This window comes from Macaca nemestrina, chromosome 1 (assembly GCF_043159975.1).
Source record: "Macaca nemestrina isolate mMacNem1 chromosome 1, mMacNem.hap1, whole genome shotgun sequence".
Taxonomy (NCBI): domain Eukaryota; kingdom Metazoa; phylum Chordata; class Mammalia; order Primates; family Cercopithecidae; genus Macaca; species Macaca nemestrina.
Genome location: NC_092125.1, coordinates 82,330,677 through 82,339,483, shown reverse-complemented (window position 1 = coordinate 82,339,483; position 8,807 = coordinate 82,330,677).

The window sequence follows — 8,807 nt, the reverse complement described above, 5'->3', positions numbered from 1 at the left end:
CTAAACTTTTCATCATTGTGCTTTGATTCCTTAAAGATTAGGAAAGGAATTGTCAGCAGATAAGATTTGCCCTCTTCTGCTGCTCTCAAGCCGTGGGCAAGTTCCTTCCATTCACTGTGTGTCATTTTCTTCATCTGTAAACACAGGATAATAGTAACAACACCTCTCTCCTAGGGCCTGGACGGGGCATGCCAGTGAGGGGTCCTGAAGCTTAGGCCCCTGGGATTTGGATAGAGAAAGTCATGGTGAAGGTGGGTGTGACATTGGTGAGGTGGCATTGGACACCTGTCAGGGCCTCTCCTGTCCTCTCCGTCCACTCCAGACAGTGCCCACTTGTGCAGAGGCTTTCCTGGGTCTCTGCCTGAGGGCTTTCTCTGCTCCTCTACCCCAGATGACCAAAGTATCCCCACGAGCAGCCTTCAACCAAAGAGGGACAGGAGTCGGTGAACATGCACCTCAGCCTCCTCACCTCTCTGAGGAACTTTTTAAAAAATCTTGTATTGGCCGCATAGCAGAGATGGGGGCATTGCTTGAGCCTATGAGTTCACAACCAGGCCTAGGAACATAGTGAGACCTCCCCCTTCCCTCAGCCCACCCCCACAACACCCCCATCCCTACAGAAAATGTTAAGATTAACCAGGCTTGGTGGTGGGAACCCTGAAAATCTGAGAAAGGTCTCAGTTAATTTAGAAAGTTTATTTTTGGCCAGGAGCGGCGGCCCACGCCTGTAATCCCAACACTTTGGGAGACCAAGGTGGGTGGATCACTTGAGACCAAGAGTTCGTGACAGCCTCAGGAGGTGTTGATGACACGTGCCCAGGTAGTGGGGGCACAGCTTGGTTTTATTTTTATTTTTACTTTATTTATTTATTTTTTTGAGACGGAGGCTTGCTTTGTCATCCAGGCTGGAGTGTAGTGGCATGATCACAGCTTATGGCAACCTCCGCTTCCCGGGTTCAAGCTATTCTCCTGCCTCAGCCTCCCAGGTAGCTGGGATTACAGGCACACCACACCACACCTGTCTAATTTTTGTATTTTTTAGTAGAGATGGGTTTTCACAACGTTGGTCAGGCTAGTCTCAGACTCCTGACCTCAGGTGATCGCCTGCCTTGGTCTTCCAAAGTGCTGGGATTACAGGCGTGAGCCACCACGCCTGGCCACACAGCTTTTTTGGTTTTTTGAGACGGAGTTTTGCTCTTTCACCCAGGCTGGAATGAAGTGGCATGATCTCAGCTCACTGCAACCTCCGCCCCCCAGGCTCAAGCAATTCTCCTCCCTCAGCCTCCCGAGTAGCTGTGATTACAGGCGCCTGCCACCACGCCCAGCTAATTTTTGTATTTTTAGTACAGACAGGGTTTTGCCACATTGGCCAGGCTGGTCTTGAACTCCTGACCTCAGGTGATCCATCCGCCTCGGTCTCCCAAAGTGCTAGGATTATAGGCGTGAGCCACCACGCCGGCTGCCAGCTTGGTTTTATACATTTTAGGGAGACATGAGACATCAATCAATGTAAAATGTACACTGGTTCTGTCCGGAAAGGCGGGACAACTCAAGAAGGGAGAGGGTTTCCAGGTCACAGGTAGGTGAGAGACAAAGAGTTGCATTCTTTTGACTTTCTGATTAGCCTTTCCAAAGGAGGCAATCAGATATGCATCTATCTCAGTGAGCAGAGGAATGACTTTCTTTTTTTTTTTTTTTTTTTTTTGAGACGGAGTCTCACTCTGTCACCCAGACTGGAGTGCAGTGGCGCTATCTCGGCTCACTGCAAGCTCTGCCTCCCAGGTTCACGCCATTTTCCTGCCTCAGCCTCCTGAGTAGCTGGGAGGTGCTCGCCACCGTGCCCAGTTAAGTTTTTGTATTTTTAGTAGAGACAGGGTTTCACCGTGTCAGCCAGGATGGTCTCGATCTCCTGACCTCGTGATCTGCCCGCCTTGGCCTCCCAAAGTGCTGGGATTACAGGCGTGAGCCACCGCGTTTGTCCTAGCAACGCAGGTTTGTCCTAGCAGTTCCCATCTTGACTTTTCCCTTTAGCTTAGTGATTTTAGGGTTCCAAGGTTTATTTTCCTTTCACGTGGTATATGCCTGTAGTATCAGCTGAGGTGGGAGGGTCCTTTGAGCCTGGGAGGTCAAGGCTACACTGAGCCGTGGTTGCACTACTGCACACCAGCCTGGGTGACAGAGTGATACCCTGTCTCAAAAAACAGAAAATGGCCAGGCATGGTGGCTCACACCTGTAATCTCAGTATTTTAGGAGGCCAAGACAGGCAGATCACCTCGGGTTGGGAGTTCGAGACCAGCCTGGCCAACATGGTAAAACCCTGTCTCTACTAAAAATACCAGAATTAGTCGGGCATGGTGGCAGGTGCCTATAATCCCAGCTACTCAGGAGGCTGAGGCAGGAGAATCGCTGGAACCTGGGAGGCAGACGTTGCAGTGAGCCAAGATCGTACCATTGCACTCCAGCCTGGGTGGCAGAGTGAGACTCTATCTCAAAAAAAAAAAAAAAAAATCTTGTATTGTAAAATCCAGATACAGAAAAATACACAGAGCAAACATGCAGCTTAATGAAATACTCCAAGGCAAATACATCTGTAACCATTGGTGGGACGCTGCGAGGGCTCTCAGGAGTCCTGGGGGATGAGCCCCAGTTGCCTACAGTGGTTACCTGCTCCTTAAGTGACACACGCTTTACTGGCCTGCTTTTTCGGATTTCCTTTTCTCACTCATTTCAGGATCACCTTCCAAATAAGCCATATACCCAAATTCTCATCTCAGGGTCAGTTTTTGGTGAAACTAGAAATCAGGCCGTTTCTAAGGAAGTCTTCTTTAAAGAGGTGGCATTTGAGCTGAGAGCTGATTATTGAGAGGGAGGCGGCTCTGTGAGCTCTGGTCTAGTGTCTATGCAGAGGACACCAAGCAGGCCCTGGGACACAGCAATCCTGAGTGTGTGTGGAGCAGAAAACAGCCCACGGTGGCTGGACCACAGAGAGAGATGGCCTGGGAGAGGCAGGCAGGAGCCAAGTCATACAGTTTACAGCCGTGCATGTGTGTGTTGGGGTTGGGGTGCGGGGACTGGGTGTGAGTACGTGAGCAATGTGTGAGTCGTGTGGAATGGGAGGCCCCACTTGGCGCTTTCTTTCTCAGCCCCTGCCACCTGACATCCATACTCACACACACCCTCACAGGCAGTTCCGTTTTGAAAACCCGATTTCATGTGACTAGTCTTTTATTCAGTCTTAGGATAAATATCTATTCAGAGAAGGCAATTTAAAAAGCCAAGTCATCTCAACCCGAGCTACACTAGATGCACAGCTGTGTCAGTTACCAGGGTCCGGCTCAGTGTTGGCTAATAGTGGAAGCACAACTTCCATTGCCAAAGCTTGGAGCCATAAACTCCAGAGATGGAGCAGGCAGATAAGTGTGTGGCGGCGCAGAGCCAGGCCCTCAGAAGTAATGAGCACGTCTGTCACCACCCCTTCTGCAGTGAGTGGCTGTCCCACCGGTCTCTCCAGCTGCCACGGGAGAATGAATTAGGGTGTTGAGAATTACCCAGACCCAAGGTTGGGGATGGTGTGACTCCATCTAGGCCAATCCTTGTCTTTATTAATCCAGCGTGACCCAGGCCTGCCGTGGAATATTTTGGAATATACTGGAATATTTTGAATATATTGACAGTGCAAGTTAAGAGTTTTGTTGATTTAAAAAAAAAAATACTCGGCCGGACGCGGTGGCTCAAGCCTGTAATCCCAGCACTTTGGGAGGCCGAGACGGGCGGATCACGAGGTCAGGAGATCGAGACCATCCTGGCTGACACAGTGAAACCCCGTCTCTACTAAAAAATACAAAAAAACTAGCCGGGCGAGGTGGCGGGCGCCTGTAGTCCCAGCTACTCGGGAGGCTGAGGCAGGAGAATGGCGTGAACCCGGGAGGCGGAGCTTGCAGTGAGCCAAGATCACGCCACTGCACTCCAGCCTGGGCGGCAGAGCGAGACTCTGTCTCAAAAAAAAAAAAAAAAAAAAAAAAAAAATACTCAAGTCAAATTTATAGAAACAGAAAGTAAAGTGCTAGTTGCCAGGGGCTGGGGGAGGGAAAACAGGGAGCTGTTTAATGAGCATGGAGTTTCGGTTTTTCTTTTTTCTTCTTCTTATTTTTTTTTTTCTTTTTCTTTCATTTTTTATTTTTTATTTTTTTTGAATTTCAATTTTTCAAGATGAAAAGTTCTGGAGATAGGTTGCATAGCAATGTGAATGTATGCAATACTCCTGAACTGGACACTTAAAAATGGTAACAATGGGCTGGGCGCAGTGGCTCATGCCTGTAATCCCAGCACTTTGGGAGGCCAAGGTGGGCAGACTGCCTGAGGTCAGGAGTTCAAGACCAGCCTGGCCAATATGGTGAAACCCCTGTCTCTACTAAGAATACAAAAATTAGCCAGGAGTGGTGGCGGGTGCCTGTAATCCCATCTATTTGGGAAGCTGAGGCAGGAGAATTGCTTGAACCCGGGAGGCAAAGGTTGCAGTGAGCTGAGATTGCACCATTGCACTCCAGCCTGGGCGACAGAGTGAGACTCTGTTTCAAAAAAAGAAAAAAAAATGGTAACAATGGTATATTTTATGTTCTTTGTATTCTATAATTTTTTTTAATTTCTTTTTTTTTTCTTTTTCTTTGAGACAGAGTCATGCTCTGTTGCCCAGGATGGAGTACAGTGGTGCAATCTGGGCTCATTGCAAGGGCCGCCTCCTGGGTTCAGCCACTGTCCTGACTCAGCCTCCCGAGTAGCTGGGATTATAGGTGCCCGCCACCACGCCCAGCTAATTTCTTTTTGTATTTTTTAGTAGAGACGGGGTTTCACCGGGTTAGCCAGGATGGTCTCGATCTCCTGACCTCATGATCCACCTGTCTTGGTCTCCCAAAATGCTGGGATTACAGGTGTAAGTAACTGTGCCTGGCCTAAGTTTCTTAAAAACTAAACTCAGACAATAGTTTGGGCAGCAAGCACCGACTGCCATGGTTTGGAACAATTGTGACCCATGCTCTGACTGCTGACACTGTCCCAAATGACTCACTGCAGTAGCTTGGTGTTCACATTGGCATCAGTAACCAGCATAACTACAACCCCTGCAGTGAGTGACAGTGCTTTTCCCATCTGATTTCCAAGGCATCTCAGGGTCCCCGGAGGGAGGTGAGAAGCGATGGAAAAAGGAAAGCAGCCCAGGGAAGGTAATTTGCTTCAGTCACACTGACAACGCAACCTGATTTTCTTTCTTGTCCCTGGCTCAGGGACTTGGCTTGGGAGATGCCTAAGGGGCTACACTCCCAAGTTAGGGTTCTTCCTGGGCCCCCAGCCACCGGGTTTGCCACTGGGGGCTTAGTAAACAGCTGCCCATCATCCCCTTGGTCATGAGGAGCGGGAGTCAGTGACTTGAGGCACTCACAACATCCAGATGTCCACTGTCCCTTCCTGTTGGCAAACAGGACCCCAGGCCCAGGAGTTCGGCTTGCTTGTCCTACGATGGCGATCGCATGATCTCAGGTGGGCTTTGCAGAGTGCTGTGGTTTGGAGCACTGTGTTTCTGAGCCAGCTCTGAAAACTATTTCTCTGAAAACTATTTGGTTAAATGTGAGCTCCAGGCCACAGACTCCTGTTCCTGCTTTCAATTCTGCGTTCTCCTGACCACTGGAGTGTGGAAGTAGCCTGGGGTGTTCATGGGCTGCCCATCCCCCAACCCCACACCCACACCCTCGCTGAGAGCCACTGCTTGGCCTGCGCCTGTGTTCCTGGCAGTGGGAGAGTTCATGTTATCATTAGAAAAACCCATCGGTTAGACTTAGTAGAAAGGGGGCTCTGAATTTGAGGAAAATTATCATTGAAAAATCCTTTTTAAGAAATACAAATTTGGGGCCGGGCATAGTGGTTCATGCCTGTAATCCCAGCACTTTGGGAGGCTGAGGTGGGCAGATCACCTGAGGTCAGGAGTTCAAGACCAACCTGGCCAACGTCATGAATCCCCATCTCTAGCCAGGCGTGGTGGTGTGCACCTGTAGCCCCAGCTACTCAGGAGGCTGAGGTGGGAGAATCACTTGAACCCAGGAGGTGGAGGCTGCAATGAGCAGAGATCACGCCATTGCACTCCAGCCTGGGCTACTGAGTGAGTCTCCATCTCAAAAAAAAAGAAAAAAAAGAAATACAAATATTGACCAGGTGTAGTGGCTCACTCCTGTAATCCCAGCACTTTGAGAGACTGAGATGGGAGGATTGCTTGAGGTGAGGAATTTAAGAGTTCAAGGCCTTTCTCTTGGCTGGGCGTGGTGGCTCACACCTGTAATCCCAGCACTTTGGGAGGTCAAGGTGGGTAGATCACTTGAGGTCAGGAGTTCGAGACCAGCCTAATCAACATGGTGAAACCCCATCTCTACTAAAAATATAAAAATTAGCCAGGTGTGGTGGCGCATGCCTGTAATCCCAGCTACTCGGGAGGCTGAGGGAGGAGAATTGCTTGAACCTGGGAGGCAGAGGTTGCAGTGAGCCAAGATCGTACCACTGCCCTCCAGCCTGGGCAATGAGAGCTAAAGGAAACTCTGTCTCAATAACAACAAGAGCTCAAGAACAGTCTGGGCAACATAGTGAGACCTGGACCCAGTCTCTTTTTGTTTGTTTGTCTGAGACCGAGTCTCCCTCTGTCGCCCAGGCTGGAGTGCGGTGGCGCAATCTCGGCTCCCTGCAACCTCCTCCTACCAGGTTCAAGTAATTTTCCTGCCTCAGCCTCCTGAGTAGCTGGGATTACAGGTGTGGTCTACCACACCCAGATAATTTTTTGTATTTTTACTAGAGACGGGGTTTCACCGTGTTGGCCAGGCTGGTCTTGAACTCCTGACCTCAAGCGATCCACTCACCTTGGCCTCCCAAAGTGCTGGGATTGCAGGCATGAGCCACCATGCCTGGCCCAGCCTCTTTTTAATTTAAAAAAAAAAAAGAAAATGAAATGTCATGGACTTTGAATGTAGACACTGGGTTAAAATTTTGGCTGTATGACTTTAGACGAGTTACTTATTCCTTCCTACTAGTTTATTTTCTTGACTGCAAAATGAGGATAATACCAATGTAAGGATTAAACAGTCCATAAAGAGATGAACACAGGCCCTGGCACTTGGCAGGAGCCCCATCAATCTCGTCAGCCCCCAGTTAGGATTCTGTAGGAATAAGCAGGCTCGTTGTATACATTGTCCTTTGGTTCTCAAAAACAGTTTGGCCTCTTAGTATAGAATTCTGTGAGGTAGGTGAAAGTTCTTCCTACAGCCTTGCTTATGTTATTAATTTACTCAACGAAGTTTTCCAGAGCCAAGGTAACCTTTAGAGCAGGCAGGTGCAAATGGGTCTGGAGCAATGTTACTCTCTTCCCTGGCAGAGAAGAGCTCACTGCATCTCCCTGGAATGTGGGGAGATGACTGGGGAGTGGATGGGGCCTAGCCCTCCCCAGAGAAGAGTCTCTTTCTGATCACTGCTGTCTGTGGTGGGGCATTCAGACTCCAGGAGTCCCAACTGGATGGCTCCAATCCCTCATTTCATACGTGACCAGACAGGTTTTTTGTGGATATGTAATTGATGGGTGGTGGGGTTGTGGCAAGGGCTGGGGCTTAGAGTGAGGCTGGCTCAGATCGGGTTCTGGTTCTGCCACTACTCAGAGATCGAGCTGGCCAACTTGATGCAAGTTACCTAACATCTGTGATTCTCAGTTTCCTCGTCCCTAAAATGAGGATAAGATTATCTACTTTACACTGTGTGCATTACAAGGAGATCATGTTTTGATTAAAATGGGGAGTGTCATTTTCCTAATATTTGCTTACACTTGTCTCTGATCCTTTTTGTTGTTGTTGTTGTGGGGGATGGAGTCTCACTGTCACCCAGGCTGGGGTGTAGTAGTGGCGCAATCTCTGCTCACTGCAACCTCTGCCTCCCGGGTTCAAGCGATTCTTGCACTTCAGCCTCCCGAGTAGCTGGGATGACAGGTGCACACTACCAAGACAGGTCTCAAAAAAAAAAACAACCTTTCTTTTTTTTTTTTTTGAGACAGAATTTTTCTCTTGTCACCCAAGCTGTAGTGCAATGGTGTGATCTTGGCTCACTGCAACCTCTGCCTCCCGGGTTCAAGTGATTCTCCTGTCTCAGCCTCCCGAGTAGCTGGGATTACATGCTCCCACCACCACATCTGTCTAATTTTTGTATTTTTAGTAGAGACAGGGTTTCACCATGTTGACCAGGCTAGTCTCGAACTCCTGGGCTTAAGTGATCCACCTGCCTCGGCGTCCCAAAGTGCTGGGATTATAAGCGTGAGCCACCACGCCTGGCCTTTAAAGAACCCACTTTCTACACTTTCTAGCCTATTTGACAGCAAGCATAGAGGGGAAAAGCAGATTTCTTAACCTGTGTTTATGGTGGCTAAAGAGTGGAGACTACAGTTCAAAGTGAGAAGGGAATGGGACAACCCCTTGTGCCAAAAAAATATATCTCTCTCAGCTACCTAATGGGAGGGAATGTAAGGCTTAAACCACCAAGTAGAGAAACGAATGGCTATTCTGGGTGTCACTGGCCCCTCCCTGAAGACTGTGAGAGCAGCCCTTGGTAATAGGGGAGGGAAATTATACAGGCCTTCCTTGGGTTAGCAAATTGCTAACCTGCAAGGATTTAGAATGCAACATTGAGGGCAGCTCAATTCCTCCAGGCCTTTTCCACAAGGTATCTATTGTGTTTCTTTCCCAGGGATTACTAATACAGGGATGTGTACCTAGTAACCGGGAGATCCACTCTT